This window comes from Macaca nemestrina, assembly GCF_043159975.1.
Source record: "Macaca nemestrina isolate mMacNem1 chromosome 4 unlocalized genomic scaffold, mMacNem.hap1 SUPER_4_unloc_8, whole genome shotgun sequence".
Taxonomy (NCBI): Eukaryota; Metazoa; Chordata; class Mammalia; order Primates; family Cercopithecidae; genus Macaca; species Macaca nemestrina.
Window position 1 is genome coordinate 331,312 of NW_027257562.1, and position 13,590 is coordinate 344,901.

General features: G+C 46.2%; 1 pseudogene; it reads right to left on the reverse strand.

The window, feature by feature from the left end:
- Positions 1-1,385: 1,385 nt before the first annotated feature.
- The window catches only part of LOC139361077 (zinc finger protein 669-like), a 36,201-nt pseudogene continuing 23,996 nt past the window's right edge, over positions 1,386-13,590 (reverse strand).

Consider the following 13,590-nt stretch of genomic DNA (forward strand, 5'->3'; position numbering starts at 1 on the left):
TAGAAAAATTAAATTCAACCATGAATCCAGCACATTATCAAATGAATAGACAAAAATTCTATCAACAAACTTAATATCATTATCTATGAAACTCAAGTACTACTGCTTAAAGAGCATTTACGGAACTCTCACCTCAAGGTTTCCCGCAAAACAAAGTGAAATGCATACTCAAGACTCTTTAAGAATGAGCCACTGATAAAAACAATATACTTGTAACTTGTGTAACATTTCATACATTTTTTTCAAGCACTGCACCATAATTAATTTGCATCAGGCTTTCCAAATTAGAAAAGCTTCACTTATAGAACTTCTTTCCCATGGGAGTTTTCACATGACTTTTCAAGTAAATGTGCAAACTGAAAATATTCTTGCAGTTTCTAAACTATTAGAGTTTTAATCCTGTGTACGTTCTTGTATTTACAAGGTCCAGCCAGCTACAGTGTGCATTTTCATATGTCCTTGAGTGGGTATGAGAGAAATGAAACATTCCCACATTCTGGACATTCATAGGGTTTTTCTCAGGAATCAGCTGATGTCTTCAAATGGAACTAACATAACTGAAGGCCTTACCACAAATTTAGATTCAAAAGGCTTTTCTCCACTCTGAGTCCTCCCAAATCTTCAAAAACAGGAAAATCTGAAGGCCTGACCACATTTCCTACATTCTTAAGGTTTCTGTGCAATGTGAGCCTTTTCATGCTTATGAGGGAATGGGAAAGAGTATATGTTTTACCACATTTCTTACATTCAAGGGGCTTTATTTACTTATTTATTTATTTATTTATTTATTTATTTTCTTTAATTTTGAGATGGAATCTCACTCTGTAACCAGGCTGGAGTGCAGTGGCACAATCTCGGCTCCCTGCAACCTCCGCCTCCTGGGTTCAAGTGATTCTCCTGCCTCAGCCTCCTGAGTACCTGGGATTACAAACATATGCTACCACACCCAGCTAATTTTTGTATTTCTAGTAGAGACGAGGTTTCACCATGATGGCCAGGATGGTCTCGATCTCCTGACCTCGTGATCCGCATGCACAGGGCTTTCCCCCAACCCCCTGTGGCTTTTTATGTCCTTTAAAAAGAACTAAGACAACTGAAATGTGCCACCATGCCCAGTTAATTATTTTCTTTTTTCTTTTTTTTTTTTTTTTCTTTTTGAGATGGAGTCTCGCTCTGTCGCGCAGGCTGGCATGCAGTTGTGCGATCTTGGCTCACTGCAAGCTCTGCCTCCCAGGTTCACACCCTTCTCCTGTCTCAGCCTCCCGAGTAGCTGGCTTGAGCCAGCGTGCCTGGCATTATTTTATTTTTTCTAGAGACAGGGTTTCACCGTGTTGCCCAGGTTGTTTCACATTGTTTTAATCCGGGCTGGTTATGAACTCCTGGGCTCAAGCAATACACACACCTTGGCCTCCCAAAGTGCTGGGATTATAGGCCGAGTCACTATACCCAGCCTCTATATCATGACTTCTTTCATGGCGAGTAAGATGACTGGAACGAGCGTAGTCTTTACCGCATCTCTTACATTCATAGGGTTTTTCTCCAGTATGAATTCTTTCGTGGAGGTGAGGGGAACTGAGACGACTGAAGGCTTGGTCACATTGTTTACATTCATAGGCTTTCTCTCCAGTATGAGTACTTCTATGGTTACAAAGGGAACTCAAATGACTAAAGGCTTCGCCACATTGTTTACATTCATAGGGTCTCTCTCCAGTATGAATGCTTCCATGGTTACGAAGGGAAGTGGGACAGCTGAAGGCTTTATCACATTTGGTACATGTATCGGATCTTTCTCTAGTGTGAGTCCTTTCACGCATCTTAAAACAACAAGAAAATCTAAATGTTTTCCCACATTCCTTACATTCCTAGGGTTTCTCTCCAGTGTGAGTTCGTTCATGTATTACACAACAACCGGAAACAGTGAACGCTTTACCACACTGTTTACATTTATAGGGTTTTTCTCCTGTGTGAGTTCTCTGATGTCTTTCTTTCTTTTTTTTTTTTTTGTAAAATAGAAGTTTATTAACTGTTGGCCAGTGATTTCTTTTTTTTTTTCATTAATGGTTAATGTTTTTTTTAATTTATTTATTATTATTATACTTTAAGTTGTAGGGTACATGTGCATAACGTGCAGGTTTGTTACATATGTATACTTGTGCCATGTTGGTGTGCTGCACCCATCAACTCGTCATTTGCATCAGGTATAACTCCCAATGCAATCCCTCCCCTCTCCCCCCTCCCCATGATAGGCCCCGGATCTGATGTCTTTCAAATGAATTGAGAAAATAAAACATTTTCCCACGTATCGTACATTTATAACTGGATTTCCACTGTACATTATCATGTGTCTTCTAACACCTGGAACAGAAACGAAGAATTTCCCACATTGTTCACATTTATATTGCTTCTCTCCGTATGGTTTGTATCCTGAGTGAGCCAGGATGTGCCTATTAAGGAGGGAATGATGTACAAAGACTTTTCCACAAACACTGCTTTCACATTGTTTTAATCCAGTAGAAATGTTCTCATTCAGATCAAGATTTGGAATTTGGCTGACTACTTGTCCATACTGTCTACCTTCTTTGCTTTCACACAGTCTCTGTACCACATGATTTCTGTAAAAAATGACAAGCACATTATTATTGGTTGGTTTAATAACTTTCTACTTACTAATAGGTCTTGGCCTTACACTGCAACCAATACCAAGGAAAATGCATTGTTATTATTATTATTATTATTATTATTATTGCCATGACTGAATTATTTGAAAGTAAATGGGTTACTACTGAAAACACAGCTACCACCTGCATGGCTATGACCAAATTAGTAACATTCATATACACAATTTTGTAGTGCTATTTTCAAGTAAACTGTTTTCCAAACACTGACTGCTACCTTGAAGTACGTTACATTTTGGGTGAAATTTTTCTAAAAAAAATAAATTTCAAGTGACTCTATTTGTTTTGATTGCTTGTTTTTAAGTTCATGACAAGCTAAGATTCCTTCAGAGGACTTTATTTCCTCTTCTCAGTGCAAATTATCTTATATCTTTCCCAAGTTTTTCAAAGTGATCTTCAATATTCTGGTCTTTCCATTTGTTTCCTAAAATGCAGACCCACAAAATTATCATGAATTATTACAAACTACAGAAACATTACTAGATTTCATGTTCATTGTACACAGTGCCCATGCCTGATTTCTTCACCAAATCATTCCCTTGCCACATTCCAAATCACAAATAGCACTGATGATAGGGAAATACTTCTGTAATTAAGTGAAATGTGTTGTCATTCTTACCTACAGAAGCCAGGTTCCTGCAGGTTTCCTGCATCACTTCTCTGCAGAGATTCTTCTGAGAAGAATCTACCAAAGCCCATTCCTCCTGGGTAAAGTTCAGAGCCACATCCTCAAAAGCCATGGAATCCTAGAACATTCCACATATGTGGATAGTAGGACGGGTGAGACTGACAGCACTGGGAATCTATACTCAATCCATAAGCTGTTTACATGATTCTAAAATTTCCAAGCATTTATTCTATGACTTGATTGTCACAACTCTTACTCTGTTCACACATACTCCCTCCCACACAGCAGTACTAATGCGAGAATTGAACTATTCAAAAAGGCAACAGCAAAGTAGAAACACCCATCTCATTAGAAAATCCAGGGAGTAAGATGTGCTGCTAGGAGTCACCTTTTAACTTCACTTTGTACATTTCTAGTATCTGTCATAATAAAGTTCTACCTGATGTGCATAAAGGAGTTAATATTATCAGTCCTGAGACTACTTATTCTTAAAAATGCCTGCTCATAAAATTCCATCTTTGTTTGTATTAATAACTTACATTTTGAAAGGGATTCCACCAACCCAAGTAATAAGAATGACTCACTGCTCTAAATGGCTTATGCAATATATTTGCCAAAACTTTTTCTGCCGAAGGTCTATTATTTTCACTGCAGTGGTGCTTAGGGAACCAGACACCAAAACACAGTTTGAACACTAAGTGTTCAATGAGTTTCCCTGGTAGACAATATTTTACATGTGCTGTCACTTATTAACTGGGGAGTTGAGCCCATTCCATGTGATTATACCAAAAGAGAGTAGGCTTATTAAATTTAATTGAGTAGTAAATAAAACCAATAATTGATATTTGACAATATTAATACAATAATTTTTCAAATTTCTATTGCACAATGTCAAGGTAGAAAGGAATAAGAGGAAATACGACACCTGTTTTTAAAAAAGGACATTAATGTCACCACTTCCAGATGCTATTCCTATGAAATCACATAAATTCCCAAATCAGGTTGTTTTTAGGCAGGAAAAATTACTTTTTCATGCATAGTAAAAATGACAAATGTCTAATGCTTTTTAGTCATCTAAAAAAAGAGTGATGGCTTGTCTAACATACTTCTAAGATTTTCAAACGAAAATACTCAGGACAGCACAGTATTAGCAGAGAGATGAGCAAGCAGACCAACGGGAAGAAAAGTCTTAATGACCCAGCATTTAAATGGAAAGTTGATGAATGATAGAGTAGGCACTGTAGAATAGAAAAAGAAATCACATGCACTTTAAAATATGAGGCAAACCAGGCTGGCATCTGCTTAGGAAGATGCATTGCATTCTTCTCTATTCCATGATCCATAATCAACTTATTATATATTCAAATATGAAAGATAAAACCAGAACACTTTCAGAAGTCACAGAAAGATTTTTTTTTTTTAACGAAGGATTAGGCAGAATTTATTTTATGTAAGAAAACAGTGATAAAGGAACAGACAAACTCAAATATATTAAAATTTGGGAATAAAAAGAAAATAGTGTGGGCAGGGCATGGTGGCTCACGCCTGTAATCCCAGCACCTTGGGAGGATGAGGTGAGCAATCATCTGATGTCAGGATGTTGAGACCAGCCTGGCCAACATGGCAAAACCCCGCCTTTTTGCTGTTTGTATTTTTTGTTTTTTGAGACGGAGTCTTCCATTGTCACTTGGGCTGAGGTGCAGTGGCAAGATCTTGGTTCACTGCAACCTCCACCTCCCGGGTTCAAGCAATTCTCTTGCCTCAGCCTCCCAAGTAGCTGGGATTACAGCTAATTTTTTTTTTTTTTTTTGTATTTTTAGTAGAGACAGGGTTTCACCATGTTGGCCAGGCTGCTCTGGAACTCCTGACCTCGTGATCCGCCCACCTTGGCCTCCCAAATTGCTGGGATTACAGGCCTGAGCCACAGTGCCAGGCCTAAAACCCCGTGTTTACTAAAAATACAAAAATTAGCTGGGTGTGATGGTGGGTGCCTATAATCCCAGTAACTCGGGAGGCTGACACAGGAGAATCACTTGAACCCGGGAGGCAGAGGTCGCAGTAAGCAGAGATAGTGCCACTGCCCTTCAGCCGGGCTACAGAGCAAGACAGTGTCTCCAAAAAAAAAAAAACATAAAACAACACCAAAAAACCCCTCAGATATCCAGATAAGAGGACACAGATGTGTCCACTGTCATAAATTCTTCACCATGCTACAAGAGGGGAACTGACATTTTGGTGAATCCTTGTAAGTCATCAATTTATCTATCATACTTTTATTTCACCAGTAGCATTCACAAAGCTAAGTCCTACAATTCCATTTGAAATTACCCTTGAAAAGAACAGACCTTTAAATCTTACTACACTCACTCTGGGGAAGAAATAAATATGAACTTTTAGCAAATAAAATACGTCATTTTACCTTGCTACTTTGGAAATAATACCTTTATCTTTCAAACTGTACTGACAACATGTATATTACAGTCAATGAAAAACTGAAACTCATATAAGGGGACAAGCCTTATCAAGGTAACAAACTCAGGGAGAGGCAGTGCTGACTCCAACACAGACCTTTCTAAGTGTCACGGCAGGCCCTTCTATCCCTCGGGACACCCATCCTGTTCAGTAAAGTACTCAGTGACCACCTAGGAGGCACTGGCACTGCTCTTTGTCCTCCTGTGTGCCTTGAGTGCATTTTCATATTCAGGTTTTTGCACATCCTCTCTGGGGTGGGTTTTCCTTGTCCTTTGGGACAGTTTTTCTCTCTTCACAAATCTGAGACAATCTAGAGAGCAGAAATCATTTCTGCCTTTTCCCTTCAATATCAGCATCCCATTGGCAGACCGTCAATGTGTCTCCGAGGAATAAAAGCTCCGGCTGGAGGAACAGTTTTAATGACCTAGCTTTAATGACATTACGTTGTATTGTCCATTCATTTTAATGTCGTAAAATTTTAATAACCCTAAGGGGTCACCATTTTAGATGAAACTATACCAGGAGATTCCTCTAAGGCCAAGAGCATCCAGCTGCTCCCCTGAGAGACTCTACCCCCTACCTCAGGCTGTCCTTGGGGATGAGATGACCCCGGGGCTGATACTCACTAGACCCTCCGATAGACATGGCCACAGCGGGTATCCTGGATCATCTCCAGACAGTTCTAAAATGCCAGGACTAGGAAAAGACAGGAGGGTGTCTGAGGACACAACACCCTGTAAAGTTTTCACGGGGGGACCTCAACCTAAAGACATTTTGGTAATATGTACACTTAGGAAAGATGAAGAGAGGCACAAAGATTTTCTTTTTATAGTAGTATGTCAGATGATTTATTCTCCGCTTTCCTCTCTTGTAAAATGTTTGGAAACAGAAAAATATTTTGGACAAGGTGGCTCTCGCATGCATTCCCAGCGCTTTAAGAGGCCGAGGTGGGCGATCAGTTAAGGTCAGGAGTTCAAAACCAACCTAACCAACATGGCAAAACCCTGTCTCTACTAAAAATACAAAAATTAGCTGAACGTGGTGGTGGGCGCTTATAAGCCCAGCTACTTGGCAGACTAAGGCAGGAGAATCGCTTGAACCCGGGAGTCAGAGGTTGCAGTGAGCTGAGACTGCGCCATTGCACTCCAGGCTGACGACAGGGCAAGACTCCGTCTCAACAACAACAAAATATATATATATATATATATATAAACATACATTTAAAATTACTACATGTAGATAGTATTTGAAGTCATGGGACTGACTGAAGGTAGAAACAAGAGAAGGCAAGGAAAGGTTTTATATTGATATTTATATATAATTATATAAAATTAATAAACATAATTATAATATATAAATATATCATATAGGCTGGGCACAGTGGCTTACACCTGTAATCCCAGCAATTTGGGAGGCCGAGGTGGGCAGATCACCTGAGGTCAGGAGTTCGAGACTAACCTGACCAACATGGAGAAATCCCATCTCTACTAAAGATACAAAAATTAGCCAGGCATGGTGGTGTGTGTCTGTAATCCCAGCTACTCAGGAGACTGAAGCAGGAAAATCCCTTGAACCCAGGAGGTGGAGGTTGCGGTGAGCCCAGATTGTGTCATTGCACTCCAGCCTGGGTGACAAGGGTTAAACTCCAACTCAAAATAAATAAATAAATAAATAAATAAAACAAGAAATATATATTTATGTCTAAATATATAATTATAATACATACATGTATATGTAAATATACATTTATTATAAATTTGTTAATATATGAAATATGTTTAGTTCTGAGACAGGGTCTGGTTCTGTCACCCAGACTGGAGTGCAGTGGCACTATCATAGCTCATTGGAGCCTTGAACAGGTGGCTCAAGCGATCCTCCCACCTCAGCCTCCTGAGTAGCTCCTCCTGAGTGGCTAGGATTGCATGCACACACCACCATGCCTAGCTAATTTTAAATTTTTTGTGGAGACAGGCTCTTCCTTTTTTGCCTAAGCTGGTCTTGAACTCCTGGGCTCAAGTGATCTTCCTGCCTCAGGCTTCCAATGTGTTAGACGTGGGCCACTGCATCTGGTTTAATGCATTTTTTAATTTGCGAGTTTATATTATTTGATATTTTTAAGTACTGAATGTGTTGAACAATCAACTTGCAGAATTCCTGAACAATGGACGGTCAGCTCTCATGTCCTGGTTCAAATCTCCCCAGCACACCACGGCTACAAACCTTTCAGCCAACTTCCACTTATGTCTCCCAGGGCAGGACAATGTCACTTGGCCAATCCCCACTAAGAGGGACTCTGGAAAGGCATGAAACTATTCTGTTTTCTATAATGGAACCTGACCAGGGAGAAGGCAGCTGGGAGGGCCAGCTGGGCCCTCCAACCAGCAGCGTCCACCATCGACCAACTGCCCTAGAACTACACCGTGCTGGGCATTTGGGACACTGTTATGAGCAAGAGTTTCCATTTTTCTTCTCATGGGACCTTCATGCTAGTGGCAAGAGACTTTTTTTTTTTTTTTTTTTGAGACAGAGTTTTGTTCTTGTCACTCAGGCTGGAGTGCAATGGTGTCATCATGGCTCACTGAAACCTCTGCCTCCTGGATTCAAGCAATTCTCCTGCCTCAGCCTTCGGAGTAGCTGGGATTACAGGATTGCACCACCACATCTAGCTAATTTTTGTATTTTTAGTAGAGATGGGGTTTCACCATGTTGGCCAGGCTGGTCTGGAACTCCTGAGCCACTGCACCCAGTCAAGAGGGAGATTTTAAATCAATAAGGAGAATTGGGATGAATGCCAGAAGGAAGAATGTGTGTGATGGGGAGGGGACCTAAGTTATTGTCTCACATTTTAACACTTTCATAGGCAATAACTAAAAATGTAGAAGCTTAAAACAACAGACACCTTAAAGCCAACTATGGCAAGCTAGGAGTTGAGCCTATTTAAGCGGGTCCTGTGCTTGGGATCTCATGCTAAGCAGCTGGGCTGCATCCTCATCTGAGGCTCCCCCAGTGCAGAATCCATTTTCAGGTCCGCTGAGGTTACTGGCAGAATTCATTTCCTCAGACCCGCTTGGCAAGGGCCCAGCTTTTTGCTTCCTTGCCTACGGGGCCCCTCCAAAGGTCTTTCTCAGCACAGCATCTCCCTCCGGCAGCGCCTGCAGGTGGAACATTTCTCTCTAGTGTGCGAAGGTGATGCACTGTGACAGTGACATCCCATTGCTTTTGCCAGGGCCTATGGCTTAGAAGCCAGTCACCGGTTTTGCTCATATCTAAGGTCAGGAAGACTATGCAAGGGCATAGGTCATTGGGGGGTCAGTCACTTTAGGGTGTGGCTGCCACCACAGAACTTGGTGAGAATTTAAGGGCTGGTAGGAGCTGGCCAGGTACAGGGGTGATGGTGTGTCAGGCAGGGGTGAGGGCATGGAGGGGGATGCAGAGGCCTGCACCCTGGAATGTCCTTTCACTCCCTGAGGTTTTGTTCTCCTGATCCCTGAGTACATCCCAGAACATGGTGGGGCCCTAGCAGGGGAGAGGTAGGGAAGCCTGTGTTGTTCATCTGGGGACCTTGTTAGGCAAATCAGATTAGGGGCCAGGCTTTCAGTGGTGGGTGCGAGCGTGGGAGTGATGAGTGTGCAGGTGTGTGTGGGAAGAGCGATGGGGATGGGGTCAGCCCCAGCCACCATGAAGACCTTAACCGTGCATCCACCCATCCCAGCAGCGTCCGTGAGTGAATGCCTTCAGGGTGCAGGTCCTGTTTTGCACATGGAAGTGAATCAGAGTGGGACACTGCCTTGCCTTAGAGAGCTCACACTTCTCCTCCTTCTTCTTCTTCTTCTTTCTATTTAATTTACAACAGAGTCTCACTCTGTTGCCCAGCCTGGAATGCAGTGGTGTGACGGTGGCTCACTGCCAGCTCTGCCTCCCAGGTTCAAGCAATTTTCCTGCCTCAGCCTCCTGGGTAGGGTAGCTGGGATGATAGGCACGCATTACCATGCCTGGCTAATTGTTGTATTTTAGTTTCACCGTATTGACCAGGCTGGTCCCAGTCTCCTGGCCTCAAGCGATCTGCCCGCCTCAGCCTCCCAAAGTGCTGTGACTACAGGCGTAAGCCACCACACCGGGCGAGAGGTCACACTTCATTCCAAGTGGGTGGCAGCGACTCAGACAGCACCCCAGCTGGTGCTGGGAGTGAGGGGTGCTCAGCGTCCTAGGAAGGCAGAGGGCTGCATGAGAGGTTTGGGGAGGAAGGACTGGAGGAGGATTTGAGATTTTCACCTGAGCAACTGGGTGGATGGAGGGGCTGTTTACAGAGAATCACGAGAATGTGGATGAGCAGGTTAGGGCACTAATAAAGCACTCTGTTTTGGCCCACGGAAAATTTGAGATGCTTCCCTGTGTCCAGCTGGGGCTTTGGGAAAGGTCAGGGCTGGGCATCTGACTGGGATGGATGTCTCTAGCAGGCAGCAGAGCATGTGGATGGTTTGTGAAGCCCGGAAGGGCATGAGATTTCCTGTGGCAGTGCCCACTGCAAATGGAAGGGCATTTGGCCTGAGCCCAGACATATACAAGTTTGGCAGAGTAGCTATGGAAGTACAGGAAAACCAAGGGTGTGGGGGCACATGAAGCAGGAAGCTCAAATAAGATGAGGAAAGAGGTTTGAAAGACGATCAGGGCTGGGGACAGTGGTTCATGCCTGTAATCCCAACACTTTGGGAGGCTGAGACGAGAGGATAGCTTGAGGCCAGGAGTTTGAGACCACCCTGGGCAACATAGGGAGACCCCATTTCTATAAATAAATAAATACCATTGGTACTTGGCATTTCAGGCGGGGAACAGCAAACATATGAAAGCTCTGAGGCAGGAAAGGGAAGTGATTAGTGCTCGCTCCTGGTTCCTTTATCAGACCTTAAAGAGATGCAGAGACATTTCAGGTACTCCTTGGCCGAGCTCCTTCAGGGAAGGCCTAAGTTCGCTTCTACTTCCCATCTATTAATTTTTTTTTTTTTGGAGACAGAGTCTCACTCTGTCGCCCAGGCTGGAGCGCATGCAGTGGCACCATCTCAGCTCACTGCAACCTCCACATCCAGGGTTCAAACGATTCTCCTGCCTCAGCCTTCCCAGTAGCTGGGACCACAGGTACGCGCCACCACGATCGGCTAAGTTTTTGTATTTTTAGCAGAGATGGGGTTCCATCTTGTTGGCCAGGCTGGTTTCAAACTCCTGGCCTCAAGTGATCCACCTGCCTCGGCCCCACAAAGTGCTGGGATTACAGGCGGGAGCCACCGCGCCCGGCCCTACTTCACTCCTAACGCCCACCATACGTGCTTCCAAGTGTTTGCTGAATGAGAAGGTGAAGGAGTGAATGGGACTATGTGACTTCGGGCAACAGGCAATCCTATTCCTTGGACCTCAGTTTCACTTTTTGTAAAGCAAGCCTGTCTCTCGCTGTCTGCCCTAAAAGCCTGAGTTCTGGCCTTGAGATGAGTGCGTCCTGTAGAGCAGACTGCAGGTGGACGTTGAGCTGGGTCTTCTAGGGGGCCAGGATCCGGCCAGCTCTTGGGTCCGGTCCTCCCGCGGGACCCCGCACGCCCAATCCCAGCGCCGCCCCGCCCAACTTGCCTTTGTTCCCCCAGGCCCCGCCCTCTCCGCGCGGCTTGCTCCCCATTGGCCCGAGGGGGCCCTAGGCGCCCGGCTCCGCTGGGGGCGGGGCGGCGGGCGGTGGGCGGGTCCATGTGCACCTGTATGGTGTGTTTCCTGGCCGCAGCCCCGAGCCAGCTGCAGCTCCTTGATCCGAGCCGGATCCTGAACGGGGAACACGGGCTGAAGCGGCGCGGCGGCCCCTCCCCGGGGCTCCATTGTTGAGGCTGCCGCGTCTCTGTCGGCTGCTCAGCTGCGCTCCAGTGGGCCCAGGCTCCGCGGCCAGGAGCGAGCGATGCGAGGCGGCGGCCTGAGGTGAGAGGGCGCGAAGGGCGACGGGTTCTCTGGACCGGGCGGGGGTCTCTGCCCCGGGCGTGGCGGCTCCGAGCTGGGCTCCGCAGGGTCCGAGTTCGGGATCCGGAGTCCTTGCGCCTGGGCTTTGTCTCGGCCTCGTGTGGCACCGGGGGCTTCGCCCCTGCTGCGATAAAGCGTGGGCCCGCGCGGCGGTGCCGGTCGCCCTGCGGGTGGGGGCCGGTCCCCGCTGCTCCCCGGCTCCCCGCGACTGCCGCGGAGGGGACTTCATGGACCCGGGCGCTGGCTTCTGCCCGGTCCTCCGCGGCGTGGCTGGTCCCCGCGTGCGCAGAGGGGGCCCTGCGAGAACCCACTCGTGGGGCGGGGCCCGCGTCACCGCGAGTGGGAGACTCCGCCACCCTCCCCGCCTTCCCTCTCAGCGAGACTGCTTAGCTAGACTCACCGAGGGGACTTCGCGGACCCTCGGACGAAGGAGACCGTGACTCTGGGTGGGGGCTTTTTCCTGGCCCCGCATGACAGTTTCCTGTTTTGTCACCTATATAGGTGGCTGCGTGGACCCACGCGCTTGGGTCCTGGCCGCCCTGCTAGTGGGGCTGTGCGCCGCCCCGTGGCTCGTCTAGGTCGACCCCGCCTGGGACGCGGGTGTAGTGGGGGTCCGTGCGCGAGGGTCGCGGTTGGTGGGGTCGCACCGCCCCCGCCGCATGGTTTGTCCTCTCACTTGCCCGGAGGGAGGAAGCGAGAGGCGCGGGCCCGGAGCTGTCGCACAGCGGCCGCACCGACCTCTGTCCTGGCCGACGGGTCCCGGTGGGCGAGGGGCTGTCACCAGGCGTCCCACCGCCGCACTTCCTGCTCTGGCCCCGGGCTGGGCTCTGATTGGAGGGAGCAGGGCCCTTCTGCCGGGCGCTTCTTGATTTCTTCCGTTAGTAATGGGAAGAAAAAAAAATCTGGAAAGGTAGATTGAACTTTGTAACTCTCGGCGCTTGGAGAGTGGAAGAAGCTCTCCCAAAAATTTGGCGGGCTGGAAAATGCGTTTCAAGCAGGAGCATCCACACCCATGGAATGAGGCCAAGGCAGTTACAGTTAGAGGTCAGATTTATGAGGGGAGAGCGAGGGTGAGGTCCGTGGGTGGGGAGATTCTGACCTCAGCTTGATAAGAAGACGTGATGCTGCCCCTCAGACGCCTATTTCTCAGCCACCAGAGAAAGTGGAATCACTCCTTAGTGAATGCTTTCATCAAACTTTTGAAAAACCTGTAATGTTCCAGGAAGGAAAATCGAACTGGACAGTTTTCCCCTTTTAAGACTGTTAAACGTCCCGGAGACAAACAGCAGAAGGCTCAAGGAGTCCAAATACTCAACCTGAAGTTCTTTCTGAACAAGAGATGGTGTATAAGTAACAGGCATACGAGACAAACCTGAACTAATCACCGCAGCTGTGGCTCCTAGCCCTGTAGCGTGTCATGCAGGCCCTTTTGCCTTCTCTGCCCTCCGCTGTCCCAGACCCCAACGCTACCGCGCACCTCCAGTCATCAGCTCCTGCCGACCCATTGCTATGAACTCTGTTTCGGTGGCTCTCTTCTCTCTGAAGTTTTGCTCTTTCTCCTGAAGTCCTGGTCTTGAAGAGCTTATGATCTGCAGGGATAGATTGGATTTGGGCAGTACATAATTAACTGTAGCACAGCTTGAAAAATGCTCTGATAGAGGTGGGCAGGCAGTTTGTACATGCGGGTAAATGCGAGGTCCATTTTCAAAACCATGAATCCAAGTATTCATGCTATTTTAAATCTGCAATTCTTTGACTCTCCAGAGGATTTTTAGATTAATTTTTTTTTCTGTTACTTCCTAGTGTTTGTTGCATAATTCAGAGTAC